The 12,505-nt window shown below is 34.8% G+C and overlaps 1 protein-coding gene across 1 annotated transcript in view; it reads left to right on the top strand.

Moving 5' to 3' along the window:
* The first annotated feature begins 695 nt into the window (after window positions 1–695).
* The window catches only part of cers2a (ceramide synthase 2a), a 42,284-nt gene continuing 30,474 nt past the window's right edge, over window positions 696–12,505 (top strand). Inside the window, exon 1 of the mRNA XM_056480010.1 lies at window positions 696–1,144. The gene's annotated coding sequence lies outside the window, so the exon portion shown is untranslated. The remainder of the gene's footprint in view (window positions 1,145–12,505) is intronic.

Here is a 12,505-nt window from a genome sequence, read left to right as displayed (position 1 = left end):
GTAATCCAGAACTTTATTTTTATCAGTCGATAAGTACTTTAATTAGTTACTTGTAACTAATTACACCCAACCCTAATTAGCAGAGCAGCATCTTTAGTGTTCAGATGCTTTATATTTAATCTCAACAATTGTAGAGCTGACCTGAATCATTTGTTCAATTTTATTAATCAAGAACGTATTTAGAATTGGTTCACTGTCATGAGTAATATGTTAAAGGGATAGTTCAGCCAAAAACGACAATTGTCATCATTTTCTTTCATTTTCAGTAACTTTCCCTTGCTTGAGTTTTTTTCTGCTAAACGCAAAAGAAAATGTTGAAAACCTGTAAGCGTTGACCTCCATAATTGTCTTTCCTACCGGTTGCAGGTTTATAACATTTTTCGAACTATCTTCTTTTGTGCTCAACAGAAAAAGGAAACTCATAAGGGGATGGAACAACTTGAGGGAGAATAAATATTGAGTACATTTTTCAAGTTTGGGTGAACTATCCCTTTAATGTCCAGTTATTCTTCAGGTATTCTATATTAAACTCAGACATCACCTGGTTGCAACCATGGACGTCACCCCTATTCATTTACAGCGGTCATTTACAGTCAACAAAGCTTCCTCAAAGGTTTCGTCATCCATAAAACGTCATAACTCACATGCGGTTAAACGTCACCTTAAATAGCCTGTGCCCCGCCCTTCAGGTTTTAGTCGCACACAGCAGCTCAGTGTTTTTTTGGCCCTCCTCTTCAGTCTTTCATGACTCGATTCGCCTCCAAACACACCCGGCAAAAGTACGTCTAGACACTTCTTAACTCAGACATGTGAAGCGGAAAAGTTTATAATCCGAGTCGTGTGGATGAAAACTAAAAGCATACGGTTAAAAGCAGCAGTGAACGAGGCGGAGGACAAACAAGAAAAAGTGGAAGAGTTTGAACGTCATCTCTAACGCCAAACTTCCCTTGGCGTTTTTCATCTGTCACGGGGATTTAAGACAACGATGCAGACCGACAGGGTTGTGGATTATGAAGAACGTACAAAATTGTACAGATTGCCCTGAATAACCGCGAGTTTACACGCACTTTCATGCACCTTTGCTAAACCCATCTCATCTCATCTCCTCGCGCTCACACCTTTGTGTTTCGCACTACTCCTGAAAGTAAGTACCGTTATACGCAGCCGTGCTCGTTCCTGCACCTCTGTTTGTTGTTATACTGTCACTTCCTTAAAATGTATTATCATATACTCGTATTTCTTGGATTTTTGTATCACTGTTTTGTTTTGTATCGAACCGCCGCTTCTGGAAGTCAGTCGTTTGATGTGTACGGCCTACACTGGGATCAGCCGACTGGAAGTAACGTTACATACTAACGTTTCGTAGCGCGCGTGATGTGAAGTATGCACTGTCGTGATTGTGACACGGATACGAACAAATATCCACAATAACTTGTTATTGATGTTAGTTCTACGCAATGAAGATTCGATAATTGGGAAAAAAAGTGTCAATGTTTTCACTCCAGTGGTTTTCAGGGGCGGGTTCCGTGTTTGAAAGCGGCTCGCGGATGTTTTAGTTAAGTGAGTGAAAAATTGAGGATTCGTTTTTGTAGTTCGTCGTGTGCAGACACACCGTCTAGCAAAGCTTATTGTATACGAACATTTCCAGCTGTGTTGACGCTGAAAGACGACGGTTCTCATAGTACTTTAATGTAAACTGTTGTTTTGAAACTCTAACTTTTCTCGTATGTACTTTTGTATACAAACAACGTTGAAACGGGTGGATATTTAATTTACTTGGTGTATCGCTGTAAACACAATTTACAAACTTGTGATTGTCGTCTTGTGTTACACTCGAGGGCTTTTGAAGGGAGTCTTATGTGACGTCATGAAGTATGTGTAACATGCAAATTTCATGTCTGTTTTTCCCGGTTAGCCAGGAATGTTTTCTTTACACCAATAAAACGTTATTCTAACGTTAGCCAATTGGCTTTCTAACCTCTGTACTGTGGTATCATTTGCCCTGCTGTAATTTAAACGATATTAACTTTTTACCACTCATTTGTAGAATTTGGATATATTAGACCTGTCAAAGCTATCCAAAAATCACAGAAAAGGCTAAATATTTAGTGTCTTTTCATTCATTTATTAATTTCTTTTCGGCTTAGTCCCTTTATTAGTCTGGAGTCACCACAGCGAAATGAACAGCCAACTTATCCAGAATATGTTTTACGCAGCGGATGCCCTTCCAACTGAAACCTATCACTGCAAAACATCCATACACACTCATTCACACTACGGACAATTTTTAGCTTACCCAATTGGCCTATACCACATGTTTTTGGACTTGTGGGTGAAACCGGAGTGCCCGGAGGAAACCCACGCAAACACGGGCAGAACATGCAAACTGATCCAGCTGAGAATCGAACCTGCAACCTTCTTGCTGTGAGGCGATTGTGCTGAAGAAACCACTGTCTTTACTGTAAAGAGTAAGCCAGTAAAATGAAAGGACAATTTCAATTTAATTTACAGTTAAATTACAGATAAACTCACTGGCCACTTTTATGGTATACCTATCACAGCCAATCACATGGCAGTAACTCAATGCATTTAGGCATGCAGACATGGTCAAGATGGTCTGCTGCAGTTCAAACAGAGCATCAGAATGTGGAAGAAAGGGGATTTAAGTGACTTTGAACGTGGCATGTTTATTGGTGCAAGACAATCTGAATATTTCAGAAACTACTGGGAGTTTCATGCACAACCATCTCTAGGGTTTACAGAGAATGGTCTGAAAAACAAAATATCCAATAAGGGCATTTCTGTGGGTGCAAATGCCTTGTTGATGCCAATGGTCAGAGGAGAATGGCCAGACTGGTTCCAGCTGATAGAAAGGCAACAGTAACTCAAATCACCACTCGTTACAACTGAGGTATGCAGAAGAGCATTTCTGAACACATCAAACCTTAAGGCAGATGGGCTACAGCAGCAGAAGACCACAGCGGGTCAGCTAAGAACAGGAAACTGAGACTAATTCGCACAGACTCACTGTGGCTTTATGACCACAGTGTACCCATCTTCTGTTGGCTACTTCCAGCAGGATAATGTGTCATGTCAAAGCGTGAATCATTTCAGACTGGTTTCATGAACATGTCACTGTACTCAAATGGCCTCTACAGGCACCAGATCCTCAATCCAATAGAGTACCTTTGGGATGTGGTGGAATGGGAGATTTGCATCATGGATGTGCAGTTGACAAATCTGCAGCAACTGAGGAAATCTCTGAGGAATATTTCCAGTACATTGTTGAATCTATACTATTAAGGATTAAGGCAGCTCTGCAGGCAAAAGGGGGTCCAACTCGGTACTAGAAAGGTGTACCTAATAAAGTGGACGATGAGTGTATATGTGTTGTACTGTGGAAAAAATGGTGTGCTGGAGAATGGTTTGCAGATAAGATGTGCTTAATGAAGAGAAACAGGATAAACGCATATTTAAGATTCCGGTTTAGAATCCTGTTCACACTATTTATCTCTGGTTTAATAATTAAGGGGACAGAGACGATTTCGGAAGCAGCCTGAACTTTTGTACACATACACGGTTCAAACGTACTACCAACTCGAGTAGCATGTGATTTTAGACACCGCTACTGTCTTTTAGTCCAGCATTATTGGTTTGATGGTCAATCACTTGCACATGCCTAGAATGAACATGTAATACACTTGCCCATGTTGATGTCATAATGATAATAACTGAAAGTTTGCCAAAGCTGGCATTTTCAGGACTTTAAAACACAATTGCTGTATAAAGTAAATGATCTAAAATGAACTAGCTTTCATTTTTATTCAATAAAAAAAAGTTTTGCATAGACACCTTCATAGTTTAAGTCTCACTTCTGTCCTTTTGAGTGCATCACCTACATCAGATATCCAATCAACAACTGATTCTTAACCTAGTCACCCATATATATATATATATATATATATATATATATATATATATATATATATATATATATATATATATATATATATATATATAACTTTTATATTTAACAATATACTTAATATTTAACAATCTGTTGCACTCAATGTTCAATATTTTGTGATAATGAACATCCATAACATTGATATCGTTAGCATTTCAAAACAGTGACTTTTTTTTAAAAACTGATTTATTTTTATTCATTTATTTATTTTTTCACAAAGGTTTTATTAGTTAAACGTTTAGAGTGCTTGTTAAAAATACTCAAATTGTGTTTGCACTGGTGTTCATAACAGCGCCAAATGCTTGGAGACTTAAATGGTTGACGTATCTTAAGTTTAACTTGATTAATTAAACAAGCTTTATAAAATAAACAACTAATAAAGTCCAGTTGTATTTTTAATGAATATTACACAATAACCTATACATCTGGCCTTTTCTTACTGTTCATTTTAACCCATTAACTAACATTCACTTTTGAGACTATATTGTAAAGTGTTACCCATTGTTAATTAAAGGTGCAGTAGGTGATCTGCCACAATGCAAGCATAAATCTCTGAAACACCATCCCTCCCCTGCCGTCCAAAGCCACGCCTCCTGAAAACACGAGTGCGCACACCTCAAAGATGACAGCAGAACCCTGTCTCATGTGTTGAGCTAAAGTTTGGCCGGCGGCGTGCAGGAATTACACTTATTATTACACTCATTTCTAAGCCATACTTGCATGCTATTTCAGACCGAGTATGCAGATTAGCGGTAAACAACATAGGGAACGTGTCACAGGTTGTCATTGTTCAAAAATGAACCAATGTGAATATAAAATCTGAAAACCAAATATAAAACCATCTTTACCTCAGTAAAACAGGCTAGGAGGAATAGCGCTATTTACTAATGTTTTGTTGTTGAACTAAATAAAATCTACATTATCTATGCTGTAAAAGGCCCTTATAAACCTGAAAATAGTCGCATCAGTTTTTCGCCTGAAGATTTCAGTGGCTGAACAACACTTCTGTGCATATAACCCATTCATAACAACCCAATCTACATCAGCTCTGCGTGACAAAAATAGTTTGAAAACATAGCATTACCTGTCTAAGAGAAATACTTCAGCTATGGTGTCATACTTCCTCCAGCGTGCAAAAGTAACTCCAATATTGATTCAGGATTTTAAAAAAATTTTCGATTCAGCATGTTTTTACTGCTCTCTCTCTCTCTCTCTCTCTCTCCCGTGAACGCGCAGCACGTGTATACACAAATAGCAGAGCTGTGTACAAACAGGTGCGCAGTAGCTCAAATCTGCATTTGCTGACAGACAGTTTGAGCTACGGATCAGAATTATGGGAAATGTCAGCTCGACACTATTTTAATTGGATGAACATTTTTTTGTCTTATGCCTTATCCAGAATATAAAAATACATTTAGATCATTTACTTTAATCAGAACTATTGGAATGTGAGGACTTTCAACCAGAACAACAATCGAAAAGTAATCGAAATGTACATTTAGAACCTATAATTGCTCAGATTTTTCCAGTTCAATCTTTTCATTCACTTTTCCTACCGCATGTGGAGTCACGTCACCCCGCTCTGTTAAGGCTGATTTAACCCTTATTCACACTACAAGCAGCCGTTAATTTCAACGGAGAGTGAGCGACTTCCGCCGACCTTCATCTACGCAAGCGACAGCGACCGTTGGTGACCAGGTGACCAACTTTATGCAAATGAGGAGCGACTTTCTTGAGCGACAGCCAATAGGAACACCGGTAGAACTCGCTTGATCCTCTCTCAGGCTGGTTGTATTCGTGCTGTATATACCTACGCGCCTCTGCGTTTGAAGCAGGTCGCCAGCCAGAGCGACAGGCAGCTACAAAGTCGCTGCAAGTGTGAATGAGGCATTATACTTCTGCTCAAACGCATGGGTATGGTCCGGCGCAGCCTTCGTGCGGTCGCATATCCACACACCTTTCGAAAAATGTAACTACACGTCGCACGCTTGCATTACATTGATGATGATTGGAAGCTGTGCCAGAGTTGAAATTATTATTTACATTAAAATATTTGTTTACAGAAGATTCAAGAAATGCACTGTTTAAAATATTATGTACATGATATACAAGAGTTATTTTATTTAGAAGAGATACTGCTTATTTTCTACTTTTGAAAACATTGAAAATAAATAATTATTTGTTTTCACTTTTTTATAAGAAAAAAGAGACTGGTGGTTTTAGGCAGTGTGTTTTAATTTTAGTTGTTCATTGTTGATGTTCAATAAATAATCATAGATATTAGATGGTGTGTGTGTTTCCTTCAATTATTTTAAATTCAAGCAATGCTCCCTTTATTCAAATATCTCTCACTTGTAATATGTGAGCCTATTTACAGTACAAAACCTGTCAGTGAACTATGAGGGAAAATTATAATAAATAAAATAATCGTTCTTTAATCGTAGTCAAGTTGAATTATTTAATAAATCAAGATTTTGATTAGGCCAAATCGCCCAGCCCTACGTTTTGGTCAATATCCTGATAATAGCTTCAGCATTAAATCGCAACAAGACAATTTAGTTCCTTCAGAAGCATACCTGTCAACCCTCCCGGGATTTTTACCGGGATTCTCCCTTATTTTACAGTTCTATCCCGCTATCATCCCGTAAAAATATTTTCCTATATTTCTCCCGTAGTCTTTCAGTCTTTCTCTGAAGGGTGGCAAATAAACATTAAAGAGCCGAGCCTCCCTATACGCAACCCATACCGCCGAACCACCAGGGGCCGCACTTTGCTCTTAAATATGAGTCTGTTCTGTGCTTTCACTTTATGGCGGGATTCCCTTTCGTTTTCATTACAGGTGCCGTCTCCCCTTCATATGCAATCCTCAAAACAGTCATATAGTGGTGCAAGACTGTCAGCTGAAGCGGTCCATAGTGATAAATAGACACTGTTTCCCAAACGGATTCTGTACACACGATTTGAAGCGGAGTGAAAGTCTGGGTTTTGGGTGCGTGTTTAAACAGACATCCACACATAATTAATAATAATAATATCTAAAGATGTCGATCTTGGTAGGTTTTTTTTCAAACACAACTAATTTCATCCTAAATTAGCATAAAAAGTTAGGAAAGCAATCGAAAGCTTTTATTATAACGTTAGATGTGTGCAATTTTAAATGACACCTGTTATTTGATGTAATGAAAAGAAAAAAATCTAAATAAATAAGAGATTCATTTGTTGCTATTTAATCAGAATGTGTAAGTTATAAAATGAAGAAATGGCTAATGATATTTAATAGCTTGAATCTATTTTGTTATAATAGGTTTTAATTTTAATATGCTGAACTGTTTGCTAATGTATTTGCTGCTAATGTATACCATTTAATTTTTCTTTTGTAAATAATAATAATAATAATAATAATAATAAAACATTACTCACCATTTAACTGTTTATTTACAATAAAACCGCTCCAAATGAACATATTTAGTAATTTGGGGATTTTTTTAAGGCGGGGGTATGCAGCATATCCCTTATTATGGTGGCATATCCCTTATTTTTTATGGCATATCCCTTATTTTCACATCCCAATGTTGACGGGTATGATCAGAAGCCTACTTGCGGATGTCACCATTTGAATTACAACATCTGCTGCTATTTGCTTTTGTTTACGACCGCATGTTTTTCTTCCAAAATTCATATAAACATTTTTATTTTTACAGTTTGTCCAACAGATGAGTCACTGATTCATTCATGAACAAAGGCTCTCCAACTGCTTTTTATAGTTGAGGTATTTACAAACCAAACAGTTCCTCTAAGCTGAGTGTGAACGCAAACAAAAGCTAACGTTGCCGGAAAGTCTTTGGTCTCCGAGTTCAAAGTCCGTTTGTCTTCATTTAAATTTCTAAATCTAATTTAGTCCTTTGAGAAATACTTTTACTATTTCGGACTCGACAAAGTGAACCTATTCTTTCACGGCCTAAGCATTTGTTATTGAATGGAGGAGAGATTTTGTGAAGTAGACGTACTGCCTTTCAGACACCACTTACTCAATATTTAGTCATAACGTCTTACTTGACTTGACGCCACTTTTCTATCATCATATCTATCAGTTCTTCTATTCACTCTTTGACATTGCTTATGAATACCAGCCGTACTCCGATAACATTCTGACACTGTGTATTCTCAATGTGCTTTTAGCTCATTCACACAGAATGGCACAGCAAGGGGAAAGAATCTGTCTCATTCTCTGGCCTGTCCGGCTCCAAGCAGTACTCATTACCACAGGTGACAGTACTGGCTTTCAGCTGCTGCCAGCCAATGACAGCAGCCATGATGTCATGCTGACCTCTCAGAAAGACTCCATTCAGGCAGAGCAGGCTTTATTACAGCTGGCGCTCCATCCGCTTAAACTGTGTCACTGACAGCACGGGGATGAGGAGGAGCTTTCACTGAAATGTCCACCGCGTGTTTTCTTGGACCCGCGTGAATGGTTCACCAATCTGTACCAGGGATGTGCCTGTGAATCTCTCAGGAGAGCTCATGCTTTACAGAAAGTTTACTTTGACGTGATAGCTTATCTGCGGTCTTGAGCTCATGTTTAGCGCGTGAATAATTTGACCTGTCCATTCTGAAAGCAGATTACAGGAGTGTTTACTAAAGGAATGGAAGCTTTGCGTATGTTTTAAGGTCTCTTAACCCTTTGTATGGTCTTATAATTTTGTATATTCCATTTGTCCTGACCCGCCTTTACTAATCCTTTAAAATAAAGCAGCAAAATGTCATTTTAATTCTCAAATCTATTTCACACTAAGAAACAACCTCGTCTTCATCTCAAACCCTGCACTGTAAAAAGTTCTATGATCAATCAGTCCTGACAGCATATTTCTTTCGGTCATTGCATCTTACTAAATTAATCATGTTCTAACTTAATTTTATAAGTTACACAAGCTGTTTTAAGTCAGTTTAACATGATATAAGTTCAATGGACTCATAAGGTTAATTTGATTCAGCTTGGTCTTGGTTTTCCTTCATCAGTGTCCAGTATTTCATCAATGTTTAATCAGTAGGCACCATGATTTGATTACAAAGTTTTTTTAATGCTAAAAGTACCTGCGTAGTTGTAAAAGGTTAGTTTTAAGCAAGACCATATTCATCAAAGATTTTTACTGTTTCTTATTTTGTGTTTGGGGTGGTTATATTGGAGTGTGGAATGCATGTGTCTGGTGTAAAAATGGTTATCTGAATGGCAGTAGGGCTGCACGATATTCAAAAAATCTGACATTGCGATGTTTTGTGTCTCTGCGATTATATATTGCAAGATATTTTATTATATTATATATATATATATATATATATATATATATATATATATATATATACATATATATATACATATATATATATATATATATATATATATATATATATATATATATACATATATATATATATATATATATATATATATATATACATATATATATATATATATATATATATACATATATATATATATATATATACATATACATATATATATATATATATATATATATACATATACATATATATACATATACATATATATATATATACATATACATATATATATATATATATACATATACATATATATATATATACATATACATACATATATATATATATATATATATATACATATATATATATATATATATATATATATATACATATATGTATATATATATATATATATATATATATATATATATATATTATATATGTATATATGTGTATATATATATATATATATATATACACATATATACATATACATATATATATATATATATATATATATATATATATATACACATATATATATATATATATATATATATATATATATATATATATATATATATATATATATATATATATATATATACATATATATATATATATATATATATATACACATATATATATATATATATATATATATATATATATATACACATATATATATATATACTATATATATATATATATATATATATATATATATATATATATATATATATATATATACTAGTGCACAATATATTGTTTCAACATCGATATCGCAATGTGATCATTCTATAGTCACATCGCAGGATATACAGTTAAAGTCAAAATTATTAGCCCCCCTTTTAATTTTTTTTTCTTTTTTAAATATTTGCCAATTATGTTTAATAGAGCAAGGAAATTTTCACGATATGTCTGATAATAATTTTTCTTCAGGAGAAAGTCTTATTTGTTTTATTTCAGCTAGAATAGAAGCAGTTTAAAAAAAAATTTAAAACCATTTTAAGGTCAATATTATTAGCCCCTTATATATTTTTCATTGATAGTCTACAGAACAAACCATCATTATACAATAACTTGCCTAATTACCTTAACCTGCCTAGTTAACCTAATTAACCTAGTTAAGCCTTTAAATCACTTTAAACTGTATAGAAGTGTCTTGAAAAAGATCTAGTCAAATATTATTTACTGTCATCATAGTAAAGATAAAATAAATCAGTTATTAGAAATGAGTTAAAACTCTTCTGTTTAGAAATGTGTTGAAAAAATCTGTTAAACAGAAGTTGGAGGAAAAAATAAACGGGAGCTAATAATTCACTGGCGCAAATAAATCTGACTTCAACAGTATGCAATGTTGAGTTTGTATTATAATTTATCATTTGCATGTGTTTTTGGTGCCTGTGATTGTATAATGACTTTAAAAAGCATTCAGGTAAAAGAAATTGTACCATTTGTGACTTAACTACGATAAATTTTATTGAATTATTTTTATTTTTATCATTCAGTTACTGTACTTGAATAGTGTTAGACTCGGGACATGATAATTGTATTTATTGTACATGATTGTATTTATAGATTGTTATGCATGAAAACACTCACAACATATGCAACTACAGAAATGCGTTGCAAATGGCACAAACCACAACGAAAATGTGCCGAGGGACCCCAAAAAGTTTATAGATTTGTTTATTAGATTTTATGGAGATGCAAGTAGTAAACATTAATTCATCAATCTCTGACTGAACACATGCGTGAAAATACAACACATGCAAATACAGAAATGCACTGCAAGTAGTACACACAAAATATGTCGAGGATCGCACAAATTTTATAGATTGTTTATTAGATTTTATGGCGATGCACTACCACTGCAGAATCATCCCAATCCATCTAACATTGTAGATTTTTTTTTTCCAAGTAGAGATATTAAGTAACTTGGTGAAATTTTATTCATATCGCAAAATATATCGCAAAATATCAGAAATGTTAAAAATATCAATTTTTTTTTTATTTCAATTAAATTTTTCAATATTGTGCAGCCCTAATATATACCTAAACTTTTGGTCACATTTTATTTCAAGTTTCAATTATCACTCTTGACAAACCATTTTGACCTTTGCTTAAGTCTACTCCTAATTTGCTTCTTATTAATAGTTTAGTTTTTTGGTAGGATTAAGAACGTGGAAAAAGATTATACAGGATATATGCTTTATACAGTAAGTACTAATAAGCATCTCAGTAACATGCATGCTAGTTAATAATGAGAATTTGTCACTAAAGTGTTACCAAATGTATTAATTTTGATTGATTTGGATGATTCTGTAGGGCAATGAATCGGGCATAAAATGTGAAAAACCAACTACAAGCAATAAAGCAAAGATAAAAGTGAACTAACCAGTGTATGCTTTATGGTTTACTATATGTAAATGTAAAAATGACACTTTGAAGTCAACTCAACATTGCATATCTATGCGATGTGACTGTTGTGGATTCACAGATTGTGATATCGATGCTGAAACGATATATTGTGCAGCCCTAGATTACGTTTGGAACATAAAGACAAAATTGGCACAAAACAACACACTGTAAAACGCAATTCGTTGACTTTACTTTAAAAATGTGAGTAAACCCATTGATTTTGAGTTATTAATTGCCTTAACCTTAAAAACAGGGTAAACAACGCATTGCCTTAAATTTATTTAGAAAATAAATTGTTCTCATAATTAAGGGAAGTCAATGCAATAGTTCTAAGCTATAACAAGTTTACTCACTTCTTTAGGTAAAGTCAACTTTAAAAGGCTGATTTATACTTCTGCGTCCAGCACAGCCTCCGCACGGTCGCATAGCCCTCGCTGTGGCTATAGGTAAAAAATTAAACTACACGTCGCAACAATGCGTATCGAAAGCTCTGTGATTGGTCTGCTTGGTTTCAGTGATGAGTGTGGGCGGTGCAGAGAAAACTACGAGCCCAATGTAGTGGGTGCTTGCGTGTCGAGTGTTTACGTGTTAGTGTTTTTAAGTGTCGTGTGAGTGTTGTGAAGGAGGTTTAGATGGAAATTTTTGTTTTGCGTTTACTTGAGTTGCACGTCTGCCAGTTTCTGCCTCTCAATAAAGAGGTTTAGCTACTTGTACATTTAAGAGAGAGTTTAGAAAAACACAAAACACCGGCGAAGAAACTCGAAAGGAATCACTTGATTGCCGTGACCCACTCTGCATGCCTTGCTTGTA

The sequence above is a fragment of the Danio aesculapii genome, chromosome 19 (genome assembly GCF_903798145.1).
Source record: "Danio aesculapii chromosome 19, fDanAes4.1, whole genome shotgun sequence".
Taxonomy (NCBI): Eukaryota; Metazoa; Chordata; class Actinopteri; order Cypriniformes; family Danionidae; genus Danio; species Danio aesculapii.
The sequence above is the reverse complement of the archived record's forward strand: the minus strand, read 5'-3'. Positions and strand labels throughout refer to the sequence as shown.